Genomic DNA, 14,709 nt, shown 5'->3' on the forward strand with positions numbered 1-14,709 from the left:
TTCCTGATAGTAAAGCCCCAGAGACCCTGGTTTTGATATCCTTCCAGCACCCAAACGCAGCAGAGGGAATCCTGGCGGAGCTGGAAAATGCTGTCGCTCCGTCGGTGGAATTCCTGGGAACTGGAAAGCAGCAGAAGCAGCAAGAACAGAGTTGGAAGCAGGCTCCAGCCAGGTAAGGCAGACACCAAATCCTTTGGAACTGGGCAGGGGTGGGAAGAATGAATTCTTACGTTTGTAGCCCAGGGATTCCTGAGCAGGATCCCGGCAGGGAAGACTGCAGGGATCAGACTGGGGCCTGATCGCAGCTGGGGGCAGCGAGCCTTGGAATTGGCTGAAGGGAAGAAAGAGGGATCCTTTGAGCACAAGGATCAGCTGTCAAATGCGGAGATGGCTTCAGACAATTCCTCGGGAGGGTTTAGTTCCTGGGCCAAATCGATCTCCTGCCTTGTGAAGGAGCTCAGAGATCTGGGAAGAGCCCGACCAACGCAGGGAATGCACCGGCAGATAAAACTGCCGGGGAACGGTGGGGAAAAGCATCCGAACAGGGGGCCTCGTTTTGTACAGGGACGGTACAAAAAATTGTCCGAAAGAATAGGAATGGAATGGGATTTTACGTATTCCTCGGAGGCCACAATCCAGTGGGAAGGCTGAGAGAAAGAAACAAAGCCTAAAAAGGCAGATGAGCCAAATCTGCCCAAAGCCTCCAATGGCCACATTCCCTGGCATTGCTGAGGACTTCAGCCAAGCTCCAAGCAGAAGGTGAGCCCCTGATTTTGGTGCCAAGGGAAACTCCAAGTTAAGAATGATCCAAATATGAAGCGCTTCTCACAAAACTCAGCTTTGCAAACCTTTCTTTGGGCTAAAAAAGAAAAGATGGGAATGCCCTTGGCAGAAAAGCAGCTGTGAGGCACAGCAGGCTTCAAATGCCTGTCAGCAGGAGCTCCAGGAGAAACGGCTGCTGGCTCTGGGCATCCTGGGCTTTCCAGGCAGGTTTTGTACTGGATTGCAAGGCAGTTTTCCTGCCTCTGGGGGGTGGCACCTGCATCCCGCTGGAAAGGGAAAATGTGGAGAGAGGGGCAAGCGGGAAGACGGTTGCTGATGTGTGTCCTTGGATTGCAGTTCCTCCCGGTGAGTCTGTGCTGCTGGAAGTTTGAAGGAGATCAGCCTTGGAGTACGTGTGGGTTCACCTGTGGGGTTTGGGAGCGACGCTGGCCATGAAATTCCAGGGATGTTCCCCTTGCTGGAGTGAGAAGCAGTGGAAGCACTTTGCTGTCTGCTTCTTCATCGCCTTCGCCTCGGTCCCCTGGGGCTCCAGGTAATCCCCTCTCACCTTTGCTTTTCCAAGGGTCTCTAAATGAGGGCTTGAGCTTTGGTGTAGCTCCCTTTACAGGGAAAATCTGTTCCAGGAAAGGTCTCCTGGTCTGGACCGATGGCATGGCAGGCAGAGCAGGAAACCCCGCAGCTCCTGTGGCTCCCTCATCTGATTTGCCTGCAGGCAGCAGCAAGGATCATTCCCAAGTGTCATCCCCTGGCTCCGTGACTCGGTGAGGTTGTGTTCCCCCAAAGGCCAGGGGCCGCTTTGTTTTGCAGCTCACGAAAGTCCAGCTCGGTGGTGCTGGGTTTGGTTTTTGTGTGTAATGAAGGCACTAAAAAATTCCCCTCCTTCACTGGCACAGCCCTGGAGTGGGAGCAGATTCCCCTTATCCCGCAGTTATCCCGCTCCTGCCCTGGATCCCTGCGGTGCCGTGTGTTCTCCAAGCTCACAGCACTGCTGGCTCGAGACAAGAAAAACAATCCCTGTTCCTTCTCTTCTCCGTCCTTGATGTTCCCAGGCCCTGCATCTCCCTGGCTATTCCCTGTGGGAGTCTTCATCTCCATCCCACCTTATCCCGATCAGGTAAGGGTCTGAGACGTGTTTAGCAGCAAATGCATTCCTGTGAAGAAAGCCAAGAGCAAAGAGCATCCAGATGCAGAGAAGTCTTTAGAAAAGCGTTCCAGACGTGCAAATGAGGGATGTGTCTTCCTGCATCTCCTGTTGTTTTTCTCTGTCACGTTTTGGAAGGGTTTCTCTCAGTGATTTCCTGCAGTCCAGGTGCGTCCCTTCTTTTGTCCAAATCCAGTGCCAGAGGATCGAACAACTGACGAGTGGGGCCTGGGATGAAAACGGTTCTCCTAAAATGAGGGAAACAATGCTAGAAGAGAAATGAGCATCCTTTTAATGCCTGGAATAAAAATGCTGGAAAAGGGCACTTTTTATTTGATATGGTGTCATTCTCCTTTTTTTTTCCATAGCTAAAACTCCACGGTGAGCAAGCAGAGCAGAAATAGGAAATGCAGGAGTCTTGGATTCCACAGTGGGATTAACTTCCCTTTTCTGCTCTCTTTCAGGACAGGAAAAACCACTGAACTCGCCCCATCTTTGGGACCAAGAGCTTTGGTGCTGGAGTAGGCAAAGCCAGCTAGGGCCCCCCTTGTCCTGCCCATGGTGTGGGTCAGGGACAGGCTCCTCTTCTCCTCTGTGCTGGGATGAACTGCCTAGGGAATGCTATTACTGACAGCCCGGTCCTAGCCCCGGCTACTGGAAATGGGCGGAGGTGAAGAGGCAAGTGCCAGAGTTGCTTGGGGATGATGGAATTGTGGTGTTTGGCTGTGCCCAGAGGGGCAGGTTGGGCATTTCTGTGTGTCTGAGGACCGGTTTGGGTGCTGGGGAGCCCGGGGAGCCGAGCTCTCAGTGCATTCCCAGCTCACCCGGGGGTGGGAGCTGGTGCAGGGCTCTGGTCGGGCTCGGGGCAGGCCCTGGCCCCGGCACAGACACGCTGGGGTGGTTTGGGGCCGCTTGGGGAGCCGTGGGAGGAGAATGAGGGATGGTGCTGGGCAGAGCGATCGGCCTGCGCTCGTGTCAGCGCAGCCGTGCAGGGCACTGGGATCTGGGTAAAACACCGGCTCTCCTGGTGTTCAGGGAAGCAAGGTCTGTATTTATCCATACATATTTATCCCTATATTTATCCATGGATTATCCATATATGTTTATCCATATACATTTATCCATATTTTTATCCATGTATTTACCCATGAATTTATCCCTATATTTACCCATGTATTTACCCAGGTATTTTATGAACACTCAAGTGCCATATCCATGTATTTTATGAGCACTTCCAGGGTTGGTGACTCCACCACTGCCCTGGGCAGCTGTTCCAGCGCTGGACAACCCTTCCCATGCTGGGCCAGGAGATGGATTCTGGAAATGCAGACTCCGAGGAGCAGGGGATTAAGGCAGCATTGGATTCCTTTATTCTCCCAGAAGGATAAAGGAGATTTATCCCCAGACGAACCAGAGGTGTTCACACTGAGGTCATTAGTGGGATTTCTTCCTTACTCCCACAAATACCCACTGGGGTGACAGAGTTCCCTACAAGGGCGGTGTTGGAAGGAGCTGCTGGAATGTTTTGCTGTTTATTGGGATCCACAGGATGTTTGGTGTCTCTCAGAGCTGTTCCAGGCTTTCCACAGACCCAAACGCTCCTCACACTTCTCCTCAGAGTAGAGAGGTTTCCCAGAGTGCTGGTTTTTAATTCAGGAGGCAGGAGACTCATTGTGCTGTGCCTCAGTCCAGGCAGGGACAACCCCCAGCTAATAAAAACCTCTTTAAAGCACAAAAAGTCCCATTAAACTGATATTATAAAGGCTGCAAATTGAAGCAGGCCTCAATCAGAAAGCAGCAGAATTTAATTCCCCCCCCTTGCCCATTTGCATGATGATCTCCTTCCTAATTGCCCATCTACGCTTTTCCCACAGAAGTGCTGTCCCGAGGTTGGAGATGGTTCCAGCTTTATGGAGCTTTGATCTTTATCTGGTTTTACTTTTTACAGGGCACAGAACCCGAGAGTGGCAGCTGCTTTCCTCTTGTTCCTCCTGTGGCAGTGAACTGCTCTTCCCGAGGACGGCTGCAGGAATTCTCAGGCAGCATAACGTATGGAATGCCAGGCACGCTACAGAATTCCAGTGGGAGCAGCAGGAACTTCTGTTCTTTACTGGCAGGGCTGTGCCATGAAGGGGAGCTCGGAGATATTGGTCAGCTCAGGGAATGAGCCTGGCTCATGGTAAGGAAATTCACTGTGCAGTTACTTCGGGCCCTTCTCCTCCTTCTCCTCCTTCTCCTCCTTCTCCTCCTTCTCCTCCTTCTCCTCCTTCTCCTCCTTCTCCTCCTTCTCCTCCTTCTCCTCCTTCTCCTCCTTCTCCTCCTTCTCCTCCTTCTCCTCCTTCTCCTCCTTCTCCTCCTTCTCCTCCTTCTCCTTCTCCTTCTCCTTCTCCTTCTCCCTCTCTTCCCAACACCAGTTCCAGACCTCAGTATAATCCATGTTCCCACAGCCTGACCTTGCAGTTTTCCCAGTTTAGCAGCCCCAGCCACACTTGCAGCCTCTCTGTCTGGACTTTGTCTTGCTGAAATCTCCCTTTGTTGATCCTTTGCTGCCTCACCTTTTATCCAGCAATAACGTGCAGTGGGTGGAAGCTTCTCAGAATTCCCTCCCTGTTCCACTGGAAACATTCCCAAGTGGAAGCAGCTGCACTGCCCATCAGCACTTGCCTGCTTTTAGGGGTGGTTGAGGCATGAAGGATGCAACAAATGGAGTTGGCTCCAAGGGGATGAAATGCTCCCCCTGAGGCTGCTCAGAGAGCTGGAGCTGAGGAATCCGGGTGGGAATCACTCCAAGAAAAAGGAAGGAAAAGAGAGCAGAGGAACAGGGATGCAATTCCAACCTCTCCAAGGACTGGGATGGGCACATTCACCATCACCATTTAATCTAGACACGATTTCTTCTTTGCCTCTGGCTGCCAGGAGCAGGATGAGCAGTTTAATGAGTTTAAAGAGTGAATAGTTTAATTAGCTGGAAGAGACTGGATCAATAGCTGCTTAAACAAACAACTGGATCCCTGTTTCCAAGCTTGGATGTAGTTTTGGAAGGTTCCTGGCAGTTTGGCAGGGATTAGTGATGCTGAGAATGTGCTTTTTTGTGGGTTTGGGGCTTTTACTCCTGTTCACGTGGCTGCTCTTTTTCTTGTTGAGTGGAAAACAGGAGGGAAAGAGCAACGACGGAAGGAATTCCACTCTTGCTGCTTCAAGGGATGGATCAGGAAGGGAACAGGCTGCAGGGAATTTGGAGTGCAAACTGAGACCTCTCCGATATTTTCGGCTCAGTCAGTCCATCAGTGCTTGGTAGCTGTTTAGGCCACGTGCAAGGTGAATGATGGTGCACATGGCAGAGCTGCTGGTGGCTCCTTCCCCTGCCCGGCTGTCAGTCACCCTGCAGGGTGCTGGAGCAGCGTGCCAGAGGCCGTGGATCCTATGGATCCCATGGATCCCAGGGGCGTGATCAGGAGCCTGGGCCTGCTGGCCACTCCTTGCTCTCTCTTACCCTGATTTTTCAGCTCTGCAGCGAATCCAGCTTGAGTTTTTCAACCCCCTAGAAACCCAGGGACCTTTCATGTCTGTTCTCAGATCTGGGATTTAAATCCAGCCCTTATCAAAGCACCCCGTGACCAGGCAGGCCCTGAATCCCAGCAGGGATCTGATAAAGAGGGACCTGACATCCTAAAGAAACCCTTTGAAATCCTGCTGGGATTGATTTGTATCCATAATGGAGCCCCGAGCTCTCTGCCAGGGAGAGATGAAGCTGCTCCTTTGCTTTATTATCCTCAGGCCCATCCCAGCTTTGAGGGAAATTCAGTCCCTCTTCAAGCCCCAAAATCATGGAAAAGCTCCTTTGTATCCTCTCCACAGCCCCTACGTGGATTAATCAACTTTTTATTTGATATGGTGTCATTCTCCTTTTTTTTCCATGGCTAAAACTCCACGGTGAGCAATCAGAGCAGAAATAGGAAATGCAGGAGTCTTGGATTCCACAGTAGGATTAACTTCCCTTTTCTGCTCTCTTTCAGGACAGGAAAAACCACTGAACTCGCCCCATCTTTGGGATCAAGAGCTTTGGTGCTGGAGTAGGCAAAGCCAGCTAGGGCCCCCCTTGTCCTGCCCATGGTGTGGGTCAGGGACAGGCTCCTCTTCTCCTCTGTGCTGGGATGAACTGCCTAGGGAATGCTATTTCTGACAGCCCGGTCCTAGCCACGGCTACTGGAAATGGGCGGAGGTGAAGAGGCAAGTGCCAGAGTTGCTTGGGGATGGTGGAATTGTGGTGTTTGGCTGTGCCCATAGGGGCAGGTTGGGCATTTCTGTGTGTCTGAGGACCGGTTTGGGTGCTGGGGAGCCCGGGGAGCCGAGCTCTCAGTGCATTCCCAGCTCTGCCAGGGGTGGGAGCTGGTGCAGGGCCGGGTGACAGCCTCTGGTCGGGCTCGGGGCAGGCCCTGGCCCCGGCACAGACACGCTGGGGTGCTTTGGGGCCGCTTGGGGAGCCGTGGGAGGAGAATGAGGGATGGTGCTGGGCGGAGCGGTCAGCCTGCGCTCGTGTCAGCGCAGCCGTGCAGGGCACTGGGATCTGGGTAAAACACCGGCTCTCCTGGTGTTCAGGGATGCAGGGTCTGAGGGACTGGATTTACTTGGGGCTTTCCAGGACAGCAGGAAGAAGAGGAAATGTGGTGCCAGAGGTGCGTCCCACCAGGTTGCATTTCCCTCTTTCCCATTTCCATTTCCTCCTCAGTGCAGGTGTCCCCTGCAGCCCATGAGCACGGGGCCGGTGACAACTCCCTGTCTGTAGAGGGATTCCTTATGGAACAAGGGCAGGTGACACTTGTGTGAGGCTTACGACTGTTAGAATTAGACCAGGATGGGTTTAAGGAAAAGAAAACTAGAATCGTGTGTTAATCTTACTGGTCAATGAACAAATGGAATCCACACTTCTGTAAGAAAAAATAGAGTGTATGGAGCATATAGAAGAAGCTGGTTTTGCCTGCTGCTGCTGCTTGGCTTTATCATGTAACCCCATTCGAACTCTGCCTTCAAGACAGCTGTGAGACCGTGAAATAAAGAACTTAGCAGAACAGCAGCCTCCTCTGCTCTTTTCACCCTGGTCCGAGAAGGAGGGGTACCCTGTCAAAGGCTCAACACTTGCCTTTCTGACTTTGTTTCTAAATTTCTACCTTTCTAATTTTGTTTGTTTCTAATTTTTTTGTTTGTTCGTTTCTAACTTTGTTTTCAACTTTCTCCCTTTAGAAATTTGTTTGTTTCTTGTATTTTACCTCTTTGTTTGTTTCTAAATTTCTGCCGTTGTAACTTTGTTTCTAACTTTCTACTTTTAAAATTTCATTTGTTTTTAACTTTTTACCATTCCTCCCAGCGAGGGCTGTGTGCAGAATACTAAAACCTGTTAAGTTCTTCACTTTTACGTCTATAGGCAAATGCTAGTGATTTAGATGTAAATTCATTTGGAAATAAGCCAGCCCTCTCTGTCTACTCTGTCGCATACAGCAATATAAGAAGCTGGGAATAGAGATCAGCAGGTTTTGAGAATAAGGAGCCGGCGTTTTTCTGTAGGAAGGAAAGCAGCAAGCGCCTGGCCCCAGGAGCCGAGACGCTCGGGCTGCAGGAGCTGCAGAGCGCCCGGAGCCGGCTTTTCCCTGTGCTCTGTGCCTGCCCCCGGGCTGAGCTGGGCGGCGCTGCTGCCGCCTGGTGGCGAGAGCGCGGCACTGCCGCCCCCGACACGGCGGCACTGCCGCCCCCGACACGGCGCCCCGGCGCTGCTGCCGCCCGGTGCCGGCTGAGCCGAGAGGGCGGCGGCCTCGGTGGCTGCCGAGCGTGGCAAGGAGCGGGAGCGAGCGGGGCCGGGTCTGTCAGCGGAGGGGAGGGGCGAAGGGCGGTTCGGAGCGCCAAGGGACACGGCCGTGCACGAGCGGGGCCACAGCTATGGAAAGGAGCGGGCGCCGTGCGGGGCGGTGACCGCGGGGAATGACAGCGCGGGGGGCGGCCCGGCGGGGCCGGTTTTGCCGGGCAGCAGAGGCGCGGTCGCAGCGCGACCCGGGCGGGAGGCACCGGGCGGGCACGGTCGGAATAGAGCCGCCCGCGTGTCGCTCTCAAGGAGGCGGCTCGGAAAGGAAGGCGCAGTTCCGCGCTCTCGGGACGGCGTTAAGTGACGTTTTTATTAGAATATGACAGTATTTATTTTATTTTATTATTTTATTATCTGCCAGGACCTTGCAGAGGGTGGTTTACACTTCCGCCACACTCAAGATGGCGGACGCAGTAGGCCCCCTGGCGAGAGGTGTCGCTGCCGATGCCTGCCGCCGGTCGCGGAGCCGTCGGCCGCCTCCGGCGCGGCTGACCCCGCCAGCCGTGTCCTCGCACCGGGAAGCACGGCGGAAAATCGCGCGGAAAGCGCGGGGCCGGCGTCGGAGTCCGGGCCGGATTCAGGCAGCCGACTAGACAGAAGCCCTTGTGAGGGGCGGCGGGGGCCCTAAGTGTACCACACTAAAGATGGCGGCTCGACCGGAAGTGGCTTCTGCCAGCACCCAAGATGGCGGCGAAGGGCGGAAGTGTCGTCACTGCCACACTAAAGATGGCGGTCGTGTGCACTGTTTTCTGACCTTCTCAATATGGCGGCAGGGAAGGCCCCCCCCCCCCCCCCCCAAGCTGCGTCTATTCGGCTGCCTGAACGCGACGCCGACGCCGACGCCGACGCCAGCCCAGCGCTTGCGCGCAATTTTCTGAGGCGTTTCCCGCTACGCGGACACCGACTGTGGGGTCAGCGGCGCCTGGGGCAGGCGGGAGCATTCAGGCAGTCGAATAGACGGACCGGGGCGGGGGGGGGGGGGGGGGGGGGGTCCTTCGCGGCCGCCATCTTGAGAAGGTCGAATAGCCACATCGGTGCCGTATCGGTGACTTCCGCCCTTCTTCGCCAGGAGCGCCAATGGCGGGGAGCCCGGGGAGCAGCGCTGCCGGGCCGGGGGCACCGGGGCGGGTGCTCCGGGCTCGGAGGTGAGCGGGGAACGGGGACAGCCCCGAGCGGACGGTGGGGGCCGCGGGGGATCGGTATTCCGGCCCAGGGATGAGTGTTCCGGCACAGGGGTGGCTGTCCCGGCACAGGGATGCGTTCCTGGACTGTCTAATAATATTATTTAACGATCGTGCAAGGAGATCTGTATAAAAAAATCCTCCGTGGTCATCCTTCTCCCACAGCCCCGCTGTGTTTTCAGGATCTTGGGGGAAGAGTTTGGGTCTGAACAAGGCTCTCGGGCACAGGGTGGGATTCTTGGGGTGCAGGGCCAGGATTTGGACTCGATGCTCCCTGTGGGTCCCTTGCAGCCCAGGAAATGCTGCGATCCTGTGCCTCTGAGGGTGAAATAAAGGGGAGCGGTGGGGTTTGTGCCCGCTGTATTCACGGCCCCGCCGGCTCAGGGCGGGTTAAAGGCGCAGCTGCCCCGAGACAGCGGGACCGGCCGGGGCTGCTCGCTCCCGGTGCTGCCGCCTCGTGGGGAGAGCCCGGCACTGCAGCCCGCGCAGGCGCTGGACCACGGGATGGGCGTGGAACAGCAGCGCAGGGGATGCTGAGGCAGCGCAGGGAATGCTGCGGTCCCAGGGAAGGCTGAGGCGTCCCCTGCCCGGGGCACTCGGCAGCAAACCCCTGATGTTGAGCAGAAAAAGGAAAGTTCTGGGTTAGTGGGAGGAGGTTTCTGGAATGGAGCTGGGACAGGTGCTGATCCACGCATGGAATCACGGGCTGGTTTGGCGTGGAAGGGACCACCAGGATCATTTACACTCTGTTTGTTGTCTGATTGCACAGCGAAGAACATCCAGAACTGCCACCTCACCCTCACGGACAGCAGGAATGTCTTCCATAGCTCTTGTTTTGGAATGGGAATGGCTGTTGGGAGCTCTGGCAGGACCAGGTAAGAAGAGAAATGGGATCATTGTGGCTGCTGCTGGAGGTGGTTTTCTGCTTTCCGGCTGTTCTTCTCATTGATCCTTTCACAGCAGTGTTCTAGGGCACATTTGAGGGTAATTCCAGGAATTTGAAACCAGATAAAAACTGGTGGGGCAAAAATGTGAACGCGATCCATTTCTGGTAGTTCCAAGCTTCTCCCACAACACCGTTCCAGGGGAAAGCTGATAAAAGGGTAAAGATGCAGAGGAACAAGTGCTGTAAAGCCCCCTGGCGCTCTGAGAGAGCAAACCTTCCAGTAGTCCCAGCAGATCTCTTGGAGAAAGTGTGGGATCGCAAGGTTTTCCAGGAAAGCAAAACAAGGGTGGAGATGAGGGAATAGGCTTCCAGTTCTTCCTTGAGCTGAAAGCCTGGGGGAATTGAGAGGGGCCACAAGAACTGTTTGTGTAGGCAAATGGGAGTTTGGGGTCTGAATCTGAGTTTCCCTCTGGGGCATTTTTGAGGGAAAAGCTGAGGTGCTGTTTAAGGGAGAGAATGGACATTTTTGGGGTGGAAAAAGTTGAATCAATATTGTAGAGGAAGTAAAACGCTGGGGGTAAAAGTGGATGCAATGTGGAGGGGACAGATTGAATATTTTGGAGGCAAAATGGGGAACTGAGTAGTGGAGAGATGGGGAACATTTTGGAGGCAACACTTGACAAACTCTCTGGGGTGGAGAACGACCACATTGAGGGAAAAATGAGGTGATGAGCAGTGGGCACGTAGGGAAGGTCGTGGGGGTAAATCTTGAGAAAAGCCCCGTGGTATTCAAGAAATCCTTGGTAGCAGGACTGAGGAATTCAGTGGTGGAAAAATAGGGGAATTTTGCGGGGGTAAAACTTTAAAAGATCTAAGAGTTGAGAGTGTGTGTTTTTAGGTAGAAAGGATGTCTTGTTGAAGTTGGGCGTCTGGATTGTGGCATTTCTGGATCCAGAAAGTAGAAGATAAAGGAGACTCCCAAAGCCTCGGTAGCTGTGTTAAGAAATCCGTCCCAGGGAAGAAAGGTACCTAAACCTCCTAGAAGTAGGGACTAATTAGCATGGGAAGGGGAAAACCCATCCCCAGTGGGAGAGAGCACGCCGGGTAAGGGAAGAGAAGGATGCCCTTAAGAAGAAGAAGGGAAGGTGAATTTCTCGGCTTGCTGAAATGTATCAAAAAGTTTGGAATCTGGGTCTGTGTGGAGGCCGGGATTTTCTCAGCCATATGCAGAGCCCAGCACTAGGAATAAAGGAATTCCAGGCTTTACAACGCCAAAAATGCAGTACCAGAGAGTTCTGTTATCCCGAGGACTTGGGGGATACTTGGCAAAAATTTCCGGGGGCCCAGGCTGGACCGAGCTTTTAACGCTCCCCGGATTCACGGGATCGGGGATTCCAGCGTGCCCTGCACGGGTTTTTTCAGGGAAGTCCCAAATCCTTCGTGTGAGCACGAAGCAGAATCCCCTGGGAGCTGTGAAGGCAACAGGATATTTCTTGGGAATTTTGAAGGGTTGGGTGAGTCCTCAGTGTTAGGTTGGAATGAACGCAAATTGTCCGGGAGTTGCTGGTTTGGGGATGGCCGGGTCTGGGTTTGGATTTGTGGGCACCGAGTGTTCCTTGTGTCAGCTTTAGGTCTTCTGGATTGGTGGGAATTGTCAGAGAAAAGAGAAGGCAATTGAAATGCGGAGCTCCATTCCCGGAGAAATGGTCAGGATGGGAGCGGGAAGGCTGTGGAGCTGCTGGGAGCTCGTGGAGAACGAAAGGATCTGAGGCCTGGAGGCAAAAGCTGTGGAACAAAGCCTGAAAAGGGTGTGGGGTGGGGCGGGAGGGGGAGGAGGGCACCGTGGTGGGGGGAAAGAGGGAAAGGATCCCTGCTCTGGGAATCCAGCAGGGACCAGGAGAGGATCATTTTCCATCCACTGCTCTCAGTGGAATCCTAATAAGGACGGTGGAAGGGAAGTGATTCGTTTGTTCTTAGGTTTGGAATGAAAGGTGCTCTTGCAGAGGGGACTATTGACCTGTTAAAATTCTGTTGGATACAGGAAAAGAGGGAGGAAGCAAGCAGCTGGGGAATGAAGGGGTGGATTTTTTGGTGGATACAGGGAAAGACACGGGAAGGGGCTCTCAAGTAAAATACACCTCACGGGCAGCACCAGGAGAAGCCTCAAGTGCCCTTTTTTTCCAAGCTCTGACATTCCAGAGGAGTAAGCAGTGGTCAGCCCATCACTTTCTGTATTCCTTGGATGCCCAGTGCTTTGTTGGGAAGAGATAATATTTGGAAATGAACAAATCCGGGGATGTAATTTCCTGATAGTAAAGCCCCAGAGAGCCTGGTTTTGATATCCTTCCAGCACCCAAACGCAGCAGAGGGAATCCTGGCGGAGCTGGAAAACGCTGTCGCTCCGTCGGTGGAATTCCTGGGAACTGGAAAGCAGCAGAAGCAGCAAGAACAGAGTTGGAAGCAGGCTCCAGCCAGGTAAGGCAGACACCAAATCCTTTGGAACTGGGCAGGGGTGGGAAGAATGAATTCTTACATTTGTAGCCCAGGGATTCCTGAGCAGGATCCCGGCAGGGAAGACTGCAGGGATCAGGCTGGGGCCTGATCGCAGCTGGGGGCAGCGAGCCTTGGAATTGGCTGAAGGGAAGAAAGAGGGATCCTTTGAGCACAAGGATCAGGTGTCAAATGCGGAGATGGCATCAGACAATTCCTCGGGAGGGTTTAGTTCCTGGGCCAAATCGATCTCCTGCCTTGTGAAGGAGCTCAGAGAGCTGGGAAGAGCCCAAGCAACGCAGGGAATGCACCGGCAGATGAAAGTGCCGGGGAACGGTGGGGAAAAGCATCCGAACAGGGGGCCTCGTTTTGTACAGGGACGGTACAAAAAATTGTCCGAAAGAATAGGAATGGAATGGGATTTTACGTATTCCTCGGAGGCCACAATCCAGTGGGAAGGCTGAGAGAAAGAAACAAGGCCTAAAAAGGCAGATGAGCCAAATCTGCCCAAAGCCTCCAATGGCCACATTCCCTGGCACTGCTGAGGACTTCAGCCAAGCTCCAAGCAAAAGGTGAGCCCCTGATTTTGGTGCCAAGGGAAACTCCAAGTTAAGAATGATCCAAATATGAAGCGCTTCTCACAAAACTCAGCTTTGCAAACCTTTCTTTGGGCTAAAAAAGAAAAGATGGGAATGCCCTTGGCAGAAAAGCAGCTGTGAGGCACAGCAGGCTTCAAATGCCTGTCAGCAGGAGCTCCAGGAGAAACGGCTGCTGGCTCCGGGCATCCTGGGCTTTCCAGGCAGGTTTTGTAGCGGATTGCAAGGCAGTTTTCCTGCCTCTGGGGGGTGGCACCTGCATCCCGCTGGAAAGGGAAAATGTGGAGAGAGGGGCAAGCGGGAAGACGGTTGCTGATGTGTGTCCTTGGATCGCAGTTCCTCCCGGTGAGTCTGTGCTGCTGGAAGTTTGAAGGAGATCAGTCCTGGAGTACGTGTGGGTTCACCTGTGGGGTTTGGGAGCGACGCCGGACATGAAATTCCAGGGATGTTCCCTTTGCTGGAGTGAGAAGCAGTGGAAGCACTTTGCTGTCTGCTTCTTCATCGCCTTCGCCTCGGTCCCCTGGGGCTCCAGGTAATCCCCTCTCACCTTTGCTTTTCCAAGGGTCTCTAAATGAGGGCTTGAGCTTTGGTGTAGCTCCCTTTACAGGGAAGAGCTGTTCCAGGAAAGGTCTCCTGGTCTGGACCGATGGCGTTGCAGGAAGAGCAGGAAACCCCGCAGCTCCTGTGGCTCCCTCATCTGATTTGCCTGCAGGCAGCAGCAAGGATCATTCCCAAGTGTCATCCCCTGGCTCCGTGACTCGGTGAGGTTGTGTTCCCCCAAAGGCCAGGGGCCGCTTTGTTTTGCGGCTCACGAAAGTCCAGCTCGGTGGTGCTGGGTTTGGTTTTTGTGTGTAATGAAGGCACTAAAAAATTCCCCTCCTTCACTGGCACAGCCCTGGAGTGGGAGCAGATTCCCCTTATCCCGCAGTTATCCCGCTCCTGCCCTGGATCCCTGCGGTGCCGTGTGTTCTCCAAGCTCACAGCACTGCTGGCTCGAGACAAGAAAAACAATCCCTGTTCCTTCTCTTCTCCGTCCTTGATGTTCCCAGGCCCTGCATCTCCCTGGCTATTCCCTGTGGGAGTCTTCATCTCCATCCCACCTTATCCCGATCAGGTAAGGGTCTGAGACGTGTTTAGCAGCAAATGCATTCCTGTGAAGAAAGCCAAGAGCAAAGAGCATCCAGATGCAGAGAAGTCTTTAGAAAAGCGTTCCAGACGTGCAAATGAGGGATGTGTCTTCCTGCATCTCCTGTTGTTTTTCTCTGTCACGTTTTGGAAGGGTTTCTCTCAGTGATTTCCTGCAGTCCAGGTGCGTCCCTTCTTTTGTCCAAATCCAGTGCCAGAGGATCGAACAACTGACGAGTGGGGCCTGGGATGAAAACGGTTCTCCTAAAATGAGGGAAACAATGCTAGAAGAGAAATGAGCATCCTTTTAATGCCTGGAATAAAAATGCTGGAAAAGGGCACTTTTTATTTGATATGGTGTCATTCTCCTTTTTTTTTCCATAGCTAAAACTCCACGGTGAGCAATCAGAGCAGAAATAGGAAATGCAGGAGTCTTGGATTCCACAGTGGGATTAACTTCCCTTTTCTGCTCTCTTTCAGGACAGGAAAAACCACTGAACTCGCCCCATCTTTGGGACCAAGAGCTGTGGTGTTGGAGTAGGCAAAGCCAGCTAGGGCCCCCCTTGTCCTGCCCATGGTGTGGGTCAGGGACAGGCTCCTCTTCTCCTCTGCGCTGGGATGAACTGCCTAGGGAATGCTATTTCTGACAGCCC

The sequence above is a fragment of the Coloeus monedula genome (genome assembly GCF_965178545.1).
Source record: "Coloeus monedula genome assembly, chromosome: 1".
Classification (NCBI taxonomy): Eukaryota; Metazoa; Chordata; class Aves; order Passeriformes; family Corvidae; genus Coloeus; species Coloeus monedula.